Source organism: Saimiri boliviensis, chromosome 11 (genome assembly GCF_048565385.1).
Source record: "Saimiri boliviensis isolate mSaiBol1 chromosome 11, mSaiBol1.pri, whole genome shotgun sequence".
NCBI lineage: Eukaryota > Metazoa > Chordata > Mammalia > Primates > Cebidae > Saimiri > Saimiri boliviensis.
This window is the reverse complement of record NC_133459.1, coordinates 39676635-39688847: the sequence shown is the minus strand read 5'-3', so window position 1 is coordinate 39688847 and position 12213 is coordinate 39676635. Positions and strand designations below refer to the sequence as shown.

At 40.9% G+C, this 12213-nt stretch overlaps 1 pseudogene; it reads left to right on the top strand.

The window, feature by feature from the left end:
- The first annotated feature begins 736 nt into the window (after positions 1 to 736).
- On the top strand, positions 737 to 2386 carry LOC101032123 (serine/threonine-protein phosphatase 2A catalytic subunit alpha isoform-like; annotated as a pseudogene).
- Positions 2387 to 12213: the final 9827 nt, after the last annotated feature.

Here is a 12213-nt window from a genome sequence, read left to right as displayed (position 1 = left end):
TATATAAAAGTTAGCCAGGCATAGTAGTGCACACCTGTAATCCCAGCTACCTGAAAGGCTGAGGCAAAAGAATCACTTGAACCAAGAAGGCGGAGGTTGCAGTGAGCTGAGATCATGCTACTGCACTGCAGCCTGAGTGACATGGCAAGACTGTCTCAAAAACAAAACAAAACAAAAGAATGTGCTATAAACCAAGGATTATAATCATTTAATTTCATGGGCCTGGGATCCCCCTAAAAAGCAATTAGCAAAGATATTGAATGTTGAATTTGTAAATACTTCCAAATAAAATCTTTTCAAAAGTTTTATTTAGAGATCTGAGCTCCCTTCCGTGCACATCAGTTTTTCGATTTTGTGTTTGAAACAGCTACACAAATTTCCTGAGCAAAATTTTAAAATGAAATTGAAATTTTAATGAAAGACTCTAATAGTACTTCCTTTTCTGGCGTGAATGAATGAAATTGCTTGAAATGATGTAAGGGGACTTTGATCTTTGTTGTATCAAGTATTGATCTTTGTTGTATCAAGTATTTCGAAATACTCATGATAGAGAACCAAGTTCCAGAGCCAGAGTGAGCAGAGGAAGAGACACAGCCATTGTTGGCACAACACTGTGGAGAGTCTGTGGGCCAGCACCAGCACCAGCAACTGCCAGTGGCCACAGAAGTACTGTGGGAACCGGCAGTGGCCTATGCATGTGGCCGGTGTGCAGTAGGCAGCTCGGGGAGGTGGCATCATGGATGAGGTATTCTCCAAGGAGCTGGACCAGTGGATTAAACAGCTGAACCAGTGAAAGCAGCTTTCCAAGTCCCACGTCAAGAGCCTCTGCAAGGAGGCTAAAGAAATCCTTACAAAATAATCTAATGTGTTTGGTGACCAGTCACTGTCTCTGGAGATAAGCATGGGCAATTTCATGATCTTATAGAACTGTTTAGAAAATTACCAGGTGGCCAGGCGCAATGGCTTACGCCTATAATCCTAGCACTTTGGAAAGCTGAGGCGGGCAGATCATTTGAAGTCAGGAGTTCGAGACAAGGTTGGCCAAAATGCTGAAACCCTGTCTCTACTAAAAATACAAAAAATAGCTGGGCATGGTGGCGGGTGCCTGTAATCCGAGCTATTCAGGAGGCTGAGGCATGAGAATCACTTGAAGCCGGGATGTGGAGGTGCACTAGCCAGCAGTGTGCCACTGCTCTGCCCTGGGCGATAGAATGAGACTCTGTCTCAACAAAAAGAAAAGAAAATTACCAGATACAGGCCAGACATGGTGGTTTATACCTATAATCCTAGCACTTTCAGAGGCAAGTGGACTGCTTGAGCCCCAGAGTCTGAGACCAGCCTGGGCAATATAGCAAGACCCCGATTGAAAAAAATTAACAGAAAATTGTCAGGTACAAATTACTTGTTTACAGGAGATTATATTGACAGAGGATATTATGCAATTGAAATAGATATGCTGCTCCCAGCTGTTAAGGTTTCTTATCATGAATGCATCACCATTCTTCCAAGGAATCATGAGAGCAGGCAGATCACATAAGTTTATGGTTCCTATGATGAGTGTTTAAGAAAATATGGAAATGCAAATGTTTAGAAATATTTTACAGATCTTTTTTTTTATTATTTTCCAAAGACAGGGCTACCCAGATTGGAGTGCAGTGGCACAAACATGGCTCATTGCAGCTTCAACCTCCCTGGCCCAAGTGATCCTTCTACTTCAGCCTCCCAGGTAGCTGGGACTACAGACGCGTACCACCATGCCTAGCTAATTTTTTGTAGAGAAGAATGTTTCACCATGTGCTTAGGCTGGCCTCAAAATCCTGGGCTCAAGTGATGCACCTGCCTTGGTCTCCCAAAGTGCTGGTATTACAGGTGTGAGCCATGGTGCCGGCCTTTACAGATCTTTTGGACCATCTTCCTCTCACTGCCTTGATGGATGGGCAGCTCTTCTGTCTACATGGTGGCCTGTTGCCATCTGTAGATACACTGCATCACATCAGAACACCAAATCACCTACAGAAAAGTCCCCGTGAGGGTCCAATGGGTGACTTGCTATACTCAGATTCAGATGACTGTGGTGGTTGGGGTGTATCTCTTTGAGGAGCTGGTTACACCTTTAGACAAGATATTTCTGAGACATTTAATCAAGCCAATGGTCTCAGGTTAGTGTCTGGAGCTCACCAGCTGGTGATGATGGGATATAATTGGTGTCATGACTGGAATGTCGTTGCTGCCATCTTCAGTACTCCAAACTATTGTTATCATTGTGATAAACACACTGAAATCGTGGAACTTCATGAAACTCTGAAACACTTTTTTGCAGTTTGACCCAGTACCTCCCAGAGGCAAGCCACATGTTACTCACTGTACCCCAGATTACTTCCTGTAATGAAATGTTAAGCCGGGTGCAGTGGCTCATACCTGTAATCCCAGCACTTTGGGAGGCTGAGGCAGGCAAATCACCTGAGGTCAGGAGTATGAGACCAGCCTGGCCAACATGATGAAACCCCATCTCTACTAAAAATACAAAAATTAGCCAGGCATAGTGATACATGCCTGTAATCCTAGCTACTGGGGAGGCTAAGGCAGGAGAATTGCTTGAACTGAGGAGGCAGAGGTTGCAGTGAGACAATCGTGTCATTGCACTCCAGCCTGGGAGACAAGAGCAAACCTTCATTTCCGAAAAAAAAAAAAAAAAAAAAGGAAAGGAAAAAAAAATTAAACTTAAACAGGATTGCGATGAACTGTATATTGACCTAATGGAAATGGGAAGAGCAGCAGTAACTCTAAAGTGTCAGAAAATAGTTAACATTCAAAAAATTTGTTTTCACATGGACCAAAAGATGTGCCGTATAAAAATACAAAGCTTTTTGTCACCAAGCTGTGATCACTTTAGAATGAACCAGTTCATTGCATACTGGAGCAACATGGTATTTGCAGTTGCTTTTGCTTTCTTTGAGAGACTGCAGATAATAAGATATAAACGTTAAAACCTGTGAATACAGTTTAACCTCCATCTAGCTGTAGCTTTACTCAGCATGACTGTACATAAGGGTAGCAGAAAACAATCACTGGAGCTTAATGAACATTTAAAAACATACATGCCAAGCCCTCCTCTCTACTTACGAGTTTTGAAATTGTTCTGTTTATTTTCAGGGATACCGTTTAATTTAATTGTAAGATTTGCCTGCACTCACTTTATTCCCTTCTCAAGTCTCAGCCCCATGCCGGTTCTCGTTATTGTCAGAACCTTGTGGATGGGTTTTGAACAGAGCTGTTTTTGCCCTTTCCTGTAAATCAATGTTTAATTACACAAGAGCACTGCAGAGTTTTTCATAATAAACTTGCGAACACAGAAAAAAATACTCATGAAGCTCTTATTTGCAGTGTTTGTTGTTAAAGCAGGCACCCTAAAGAGTGTAGCCAGCAGGGACAGATCCAGGTTTTGTGAAAGCCAGAGGTTTATATAATTTTGTGTGGGGGGTGGGGAGAGGGGGTGAGGGGGGCTCTTTATGAAAAAGATTGCAAAATTCCAAGTACAAAATTAGGTACTACAGGAGATTGCATTATTGGACCCAATACTTCACTCCTTCTGGGGTCTACATCTTTGCCATGACTTGGCAGTTTGGGCCACTAAAGGGTCAGCGTATATTTCTAATCTTGCCTCTGGCCTTGGCCATGGAAGTTGCTTTGGCCAATGGGATTGAGTGGAAGTGACAGCATGTTACTTCTGAGTCTGGGTCTTGCTCCCTTCTACCTTGGGCATTCACTGGTTAGCACACTGGTCCTAGGAGGAAGATGGGGGATGCAGGGAGCAAAGTCGTCCAGCTGACTCAGCTTAGATAACCTAGCTCCCGGCTGCTGTGGCCTAAAGCTATAGCACTGCATCCCAGCTGATCTGCAGATCTATGCCAATAAATACTTCTAAGCCACTGAGTTTGGGGGCCATATGTTACACAGCAGTACTGTACTGGTAGCTAACAAATGCAGGTCTAAACATGAAGGTTTATTTGTAATGAGAAAATAAATCACAACAGGTAATATTTTAGCAGCTGACAAATAGCTCAAAAGTCGCAGAATCCAGAAAAATACATAACATTTTTATTAATTGCCCATCTGAGATACCGCTATAAGATCCTACATGTTGGCTACATTTTCTTTGGTTGCCTCTCCAATATGACAACTTTTAAATTTCTTTTTTTTGTAATTTTGTGTTTCTACAAAGAGGAGTGAGAGAGGATTCTCTCTTCCTTCTGGCATGGTTTATTGGGAAATTTAGTAAAGTTTCTTCTAGCATCACAGCTGGCTTTTGGTCATGTTTCAATTTTAAGATTGTTGCCAAAGTTGTGAAAACCTCCATCAAGTTTCTTTCAGGACATTTTCAATTTCCTTGTGCAACAATTAATCGTAAATCTTTAATTGATTCTCGTTTTCCGGTTTGTCATCAATGCCCTTTCATAGTGGTACATTGTAAGTTTTATGCTTAGTTCAGTAATATATGTCAACTCAGCAAAAATTTAAATCTTTTTCCATTGTGTCCATGGTCTACTCTTTTTTATTAATTATTTATTACTACTATTATTATTTTGAGATGAAGTTTCACTCTTGTTACCCAGGCTGAAATGCAATGGAACCATTTCGAGTCACCCCAACCTCTGCCTCCCAAGTTCAAGTGATTCTCCTGCCTCAGCCTCCCAAGTAGCTGGGATTACAGGCATGTGCCACCATGTCTGACTAATTTTATATTTTTAGTGAAGATGGGGTTTCTCCATGATGGTCAGGCTGGTCTTGAACTACTGCCCTGGGGTGATTTGCCCGCCTCGCTGGTGTGGGATTACAGGTTTGAGCTACTGCATGGCCTATTATTATTTTTAGACAGGGTCTCACTTTATCACTCAGGCTGGAATGCAGTGGCACCAGCATAGCTTACTGTAACCTCAACTCCTGGGCTCAAGTGATCCTTCTGGCCCAGCCTCCAGAGTAGCTGGGACTGCAAGTGCATGCCACCATGCCTGGTTAATTTTTTTTTTTTTTTTTTTTTTTTTGAGATGAGGTCTTTCTGCTATATCTTATGGGGTAGAAAAAAATTTTTTTAATTTAAAAATAAAATAAAATAGAGTTGTGGCATCCTTGCTGTGTTGCACAGGCTGATCTCGAACTCCTGGGCTCAAGCAATCCTCTCACCTTGGCCTCCCAAAGTACTGAGCTTAGAGGCCTGAGCCACTGCACCCAGCTATTCCTTTTTAGTAATTGGATTACCAAAGACTCCAGAAGGCTATTCATACCTCCTTTGCAAATTTATCTATTCCTCTTACTGAGTTATTGCTTTTGGAATAATCTGCATTTTTTTTGTTATAATTTTCTTCCATTGATTTTCTATTGATTTCTACTGGTTTCATTGTTCATCTTTATGGCATTTATTTTATGCTCTCTCTATATAGATATAGATATAGATATAGATATAGATATAGATATAGATTTTATTGCATTTTAGGTTCTGGGGTACATGTAAAGAGCATGCAGGATTGTTGCATAGGTACATACATGGCAATGTGGTTTGCTGCCTCCATCCCCATCACCTATATCTGGCATTTCTCCCCATGTTATCCCTCCCCAACTCCCTACCCCCCGCTGTCCCTCCCCTAGTTGCCACCAACAGACCTCAGAGTGTGATGCTTCCCTCCCTGTGTCCATATGTTCTCATTGTTTAACACCCGCTTATGAGTGAGAACATGCGGTGTTTGATTCTCTGTTCCTGTGTCAGTTTGCTGAGAATGATAGTTTCCAGGTTCATCCATGTCCCTACAAAGAACACGAACTCATCGTTTTTTATGGCTGCATAGTATTCCATGGTGTATATGTGCCACATTTTCCCCATCCAGTCTACCATCGATGGGCATTTGGGTTGGTTCCAACTCTTTGCTATTGTAAACAGTGCTGCAATGAACATACATATGCATGTGTCCTTATAATAGAACAGTTTATAATCCTTTGGATATACACCCTGTAATGGGATTGCTGGGTCAAATGGAATTTTCTATTTCTAGGTCCTTGAGGAAATGCCACATTGTATTCCACAATGGTTTAACTAATTTACACTCCCACCAACAGTGTAAAAGTGTTCCTATTTCTCCACAACCTCTCCAGCATCTATTGTCTACAGATTTTTTAATGATCGCCATTCTAACTGGCGTGAGATGGTATCTCAATGTAGTTTTGATTTGCATTTCTCTAATGACCAGTAATGAAGAGCATTTTTTCATATGTTTGTTGGCCTCATGTATGTCTTCTTTTGAAAAGTGTCTGTTCATATCCTTTGCCCACTTTTGAATGGGTTTATTTGTTTTTTTCTTGTAAATCTGTTTTAGTTCTTTGTAGATTTTGGATATAAGTCCTTTGTCAGATGAGTAGATTGCAAAAATTTTTTTCCCATTCTGTTGGTTGCCGGTTCACTCTAATGATCGTTTCTTTTGCTGTGCAGAAGCTCTGGAGTTTAATTAGATCCCATTTGTCTATTTTGGCTTTTGTTGCCAATGCTTTTGGTGTTTTAGTCATGAAGTCCTTGCCTATGCCTAGGTCCTGAATGGTTTTGCCTAGGTTTTCTTCTAGGATTTTTATGGTGTTAGGTCTTATGTTTAAGTCTTTAATCTATCTGGAGTTAATTTTAGTGTAAGGTGTCAGGAAGGCATCCACTTTCTGCTTTCTGCACACTGCTAGCCAGTTTTCCCAACACCATTTATTAAACAGGGAATCCTTTCCCCATTGCCTGTTTTTGTCTGGTTTGTCAAAGATCAGATGGTTGTAGATGTGTTGTGTTGCCTCCGAGGCCTCTGTTTTGTTCCATTGGTCTATATGTCTGTTTTGGTACCAGTACCATGCTGTTATGATAGTGGTATAGTTTGAAGTCAGGTAGCATGATGCCTCCAGCTTTGTTCTTTTTGCTTAGAATTGACTTGGCTATGCAGGCTCTCTTTTGGTTCCATATGAAGTTTAAGGTGTTTTTTAAGAGTTCTGTGAAGAAGGTCATTGGTAGCTTGATGGGGGTAGGGTTGAATCTATAAATTACTTTGGGCAGTATGGCCATTTTCACAACATTGATTCTTCCTAACCATGAGCATGGAATGTTTCTCCATCTGTTTGTGTCCTCTCTTATTTCCTTGAGCAGTGGTTTGTAGTTCTCCTTGAAGAGGTCCTTTACATCCTTTGTTAGTTGTGTTCCTAGGTATTTTATTCTCTTAGTAGCAATTGTGAATGGCAGTTTGTTCTTGATTTGGCTCTCTTTAAGTCTGTTATTGTTGTATAGGAATGCTTGTGATTTTTGCACATTAATTTTGTATCCTGAGACTTTGCTGAAGTTGCTTATCAGTTTCAGGAGATTTTGGGTTGAGACGATAGGGTCTTCTAAATATACAGTCATGTTGTCTGCAAATAGAGACAATCCGACTTCCTCCCTGAATACCCTTTCTTTCTTTCTTTCTTTTCTTTTCTTTTCTTTTCTTTTTCTTTTTTTTTTTTTTTTTTTTCGCCTGATTGCTCTGGCTAGAACTTCCAATACTATATTGAATGGGAGTGGTGAGAGAGGGCATCCTTGTCTAGTGTCAGATTTCAAAGGGAATGCTTCCAGTTTTTGCCCATTCAGTATGATATTGGCTGTGGGTTTGTCGTAAATAGCTTTTATTATTTTCAGATACGTTCCTTGATAACTAGTTTATTGAGAATTTTTAGCATAAAGCGCTCTTGAATTTTGTCAAAGGCCTTCTCTGCATCTATTGAGATAATTATGTGGTTTTTGTCTTTAGTTCTGTTTACGTGGTGGATTACATTTATAGACTTGCATATGTTGAACCAGCCTTGCATCTCTGGAATGAAGCCTACTTGATCATGATGGGTAAGCTTTTTGTGCTGTTGCAATCAGTTTGCCAGTATTTTATTGAAGATTTTTGCATCTATGTTCATGATGGATATTGGCCTGAAGTTTTCTTTTCTTGTTGAGTCTCTGCCAGGTTTTGGTATCAGGATGATGTTGGTCTCATAAAAAGATTTGGGAAGAATTCCCTCTTTTTGGATTGTTTGGAATAGTTTCAGAAAGTATGGTACCAGCTCCTCTTTGTATGTCTGGTAGAATTCGGCTGTGAACTCATCTGGACCTGGGCTTTTTTTGGTTGGTAAGCTGTTAATTGCTGCCTCAACTTCTGCCCTTGTTATTGGTCTATTTAGGGTTTTGACTTCTTCCTGGCTTAGGCTTGGGAGGGTGCAAGTGTCCAGGAATTTATCCATTTCTTCCAGGTTTACTGGTTTATGTGCATAGAGTTGTTTGTAGTTATCTCTGATAGCAGTTTGTATTTCTGTAGAATCTGTGGTGATATCCCCTTTATTGTTTTTTATTGCATCTATTCTTCTCTCTTTTCTTTTTTATTAATCTGGCTAGTGGTCTGTCTACTTTGTTGATCTTTTTTAAAAAACCAGCTCCTGGATTTATTGATTTTTTGAAGGATTTTTTTGTGTCTTTATCTCCTTCAGTTCTTCTTTGATATTAGCTATTTCTTGTCTTCTGCTAGGTCCGATTTTAGATCTTTCCTTGGGTATCGATTTTAGATCTTTCCTTGCTTCTCATTTGGGCATTTTTTGCTATAAATTTCCCTCTAGACACTGCTTTAAATGTGTCCCAGAGATTCTGGTACGTTGTGTCTTCATTCTTATTGGTTTCAAAGAACATTTTTATTTCTGCCTTCATTTCATTGTTTATCCAGTCAACATTCAAGAGCCAGCTATTCAGTTTCCATGAAGTTGTGCGGTTCTGAGTTAGTTTCTGAATTCTGAGTTCTAATTTGATTGCACTGTTGTCTGAGAGACTGTTTGTTATGATTTCCATTCTTTTGCATTTGCTGAGGAGTGGTTTACTTCCAATTATGTGGTCAATTTTAGAGTAGATGTGATGCGGTGCTGAGAAGCATGTATATTCTTTGGATTTGGGGTGGAGAGTTCTGAGTTCTAATTTGATTGCACTTTGTCTGAGAGACTGTTTGTTATGATTTCCATTCTTTTGCATTTGCTGAGGAGTGGTTTACTTCCAATTATGTGGTCAATTTTAGAGTAGATGTGATGCGGTGCTGAGAAGCATGTATATTCTTTGGATTTGGGGTGGAGAGTTCTATAAATGTCCATTACATTTGCTTGGTCCAGGTCTGAGTTCAAGTCCTGGATATCCTTGTTAATTTTCTGTCTTGTTGATCTGTCTAATATTGACAGTGGAGTGTTAAGTTTCCCACTATTATTGTGTGGGAGTCTAAGTCTCTTTGTAGGTCATTAAGAACTTGCCTTATGTATCTGGGTGCTCCTGTATTGGACACGTATATATTTAGGATCGTTAGCTCTTCTTAATGCATTGATCCTTTTACCATTATGTAATGCCCTTCTTTGTCTCTTTTGATCTTTGTTGGTTTAAAATCTATTTTATCAGAGACTAAAATTGCAACTCTTGCTTTTTTTTTTTTTTTTCTTTTCTCTCCATTTGCTTGGCAGATCTTCCTCCATCCCTTTATTTTCAGCCTATATGTGTCCTTGCATGTGAGATGGGTTTTCTGGATACAGTACACCAATGGGTTTTGACTTTTTATTCAATTTGCCAATCTGTGTCTTTTGATTGGGGCATTTAGCCCATTTACATTTAAGGTTAATATTGTTATGTGTGAATTTGATCCTGCCATTTTGATGTTATCTGGTTGTTTTGCTCATGAGTTGATGTAGTTTTTTCATTGTGTCAATGCTGTTTACCATTTGGTATGTTTTCGGAGTGGCTGGTACTGGTTGTTCCTTTCTATGTTTAGTGTTTCTTTCAAGAGCTCTTGTAAGGCAGGCCTGGTGGTGACAAAATCTCTCAGCAATTGCTCACCCATAAAGGATTTTCTTTCTCCTTTGCTTATGAAGCTTAGTTTGGCTGGATATGAAATTCTAGGTTGAAAGTTCTTTTCTTTGAGGACGTTGAATATTGGCCCCCATTCTCTTCTGGCTTGTACAGTTTCCGTGGAGAGATATTCTGTGAGTCTAACGAGCTTCTCTTTGTGGATAACCCGACCTTTCTCTCTTGCTGCCCTTAACATTTTTTCCTTCACTTCAATCCTGGTGAATCTGACAATTATGTTCCTTGGGGCTGCTCTTCTTCAGGAATATCTTTGTGGTATTCTCTGTATTTCCTGGACTTGAATGTTGGTCTGCCTTGCTAGGTTGGAGAAGTTCTCCTGGATAATATCCTGAAGAGTGTTTTACAGATTGGATTCATTCTCTTTGTCACATTCAGGTACACCTATCAAATGTAGGTTAGGTCTTTCACATAATCCCATATTTCTTGGAGGCTTTGTTCTTTTCTTTTTACTCTTTTTTCTCTAATCTTGCCTTCTTGTTCTATTTCATTGAGTTGATCTTCAATCTCTGATATCCTTTCTTCTGCTTGGTCAATTCGGCTATTGAAACTTCTGTATGCTTCGCAAAGTTCTCATGATGTGTTTTTCAGTTCTATCAATTCATTTATATTCCTCTCTAAGCTGTTTATTCTCATTAGTATTTGGTCACACCTTTTTTCAAGGTTCTTAATTTCTTTGCATTGGGTTAGAACATGATGTTTTAGCTCAGAGAAGTTTGTTATTACCCACCTTGTGAAGCCTGTTTCTGTTGATTCATCAGACTCATTCTCCATCTACCCTTGTTCCCTTGCTGGTGAGGAGTTATGATCCCATGGAGGAGGAGAGACATTTTGGTTTTGGATATTTTCCATACTTTTTGTGCTGGTTTCTTCCCGTCCTTGAGGATTTATCTACCTGTGGTCTTTGTGGTTGGTGACTTTCAGATGTGGTCTCTGAGCATATGTCCTTTTTGTTGCAGATGAAGTTATTTCTTTCTGTTTCTTAGTTTTCCTTCTAAGTCAGGCCCCCCTGATGCAGGACTGCTGGAGGTCCACTCCAGACCCTGCTTGCCTGGGGATCACCTGCAGTGGCTGCAGAGCAGTAAGTGTTCCTGCCAGTTTCTTCTTCTGTTATCTTTGTCCCAGAAGGCTACCCGCCAGATGTCAGCCTGAGCTCTCCTTTATGAGGTGTCTCTTTGGTTATACGTGGGTCAGGGAGCTGCTTGAGGTGACAGTTTGTCCCTTATAGGAGCTCATAGGAGCTCAAGTGCTGAACTGTGAGTTTCGTTGTTCTGTTCAGAGCTGCCGGGCAGGTACGTTTAAGTCTGCTGCATTGGAACTCATAACTGCGTTTTTTCCCCAGGTGCTCTGTTCCAGGAAGTTGGGGCTTTATTTATAAGTTCCTGTCATTCTGCTGCCTTTTTTCAGAGATGCCCTGCCCAACAAGGAGGTAGCCTAGTCACAGTCTGCCAGCAGAGGTGTTGTTGAGCTGTAGTGGGCTCTGTGCAGCTGCTGTGTGAAGTTCCTTGCAGTTTTGTTTATAGGGGTATAGTTAGAACTGCCTCGGTAATGGCGGTCTGCCTCAGTAATGGTAGACTGTCTCTGTAATGGTGGACTGCCTCGGTAATGGCGAATTGCCTCGGTAATGGTGAATTGCCTTGGTAATGGCGGACTGCCTCGGTAAGGGCAGATGCCCTTCCCCCTACAGAGCTGGACCTTCCCAGGTCCAGATGTGCTTGCTGTGAAACTCTCAATCCAGAGAGTTTCAGATTGCTGGTCTTTGTGGGGGTGGGACCCACCGAGCCAGATCACCTGGCTCCCTGTTTCAGCCCCCTTTCTTTGGTTGAATGGGCGACTCTGTCTCTCAGGCGTTCCAGTTGCCAGTTGAAACGGCACCTGGATTTATGTGAGTTTTTGTGCAGAGACCCGCTGTGCCGGCTGAAACATGCTAGAGACTCATGGCGCTTTTCCATCTGGGAGTCTCCTGGTCTGTGGGCAGTAAAAATTCATTTGGAAATGCGGTGATCACTCACCCTCTGTGTTTTCACTGGGAACTGCAATCCAGAGCTGTTCCTATTCAGCCATCTTGGATCCTCTCTATTTTATGCTCTATTAAGTTTTAAATATTTTATGCCAGCTATTTAACATATAAATTTAAAGATAACAAAAGGAAATATGTAACTTCTTAATTGTTTTATTGGAACAGATGTCTGTCCTTCAGAGACGCCTTGACCACTCAAATCATGGAGCTCTTCTCGGCATTCCTCTGCCTCCCAGGTTCAGGTGACTCTCCTGCCTCAACCCCCCCGAGGAGCTGG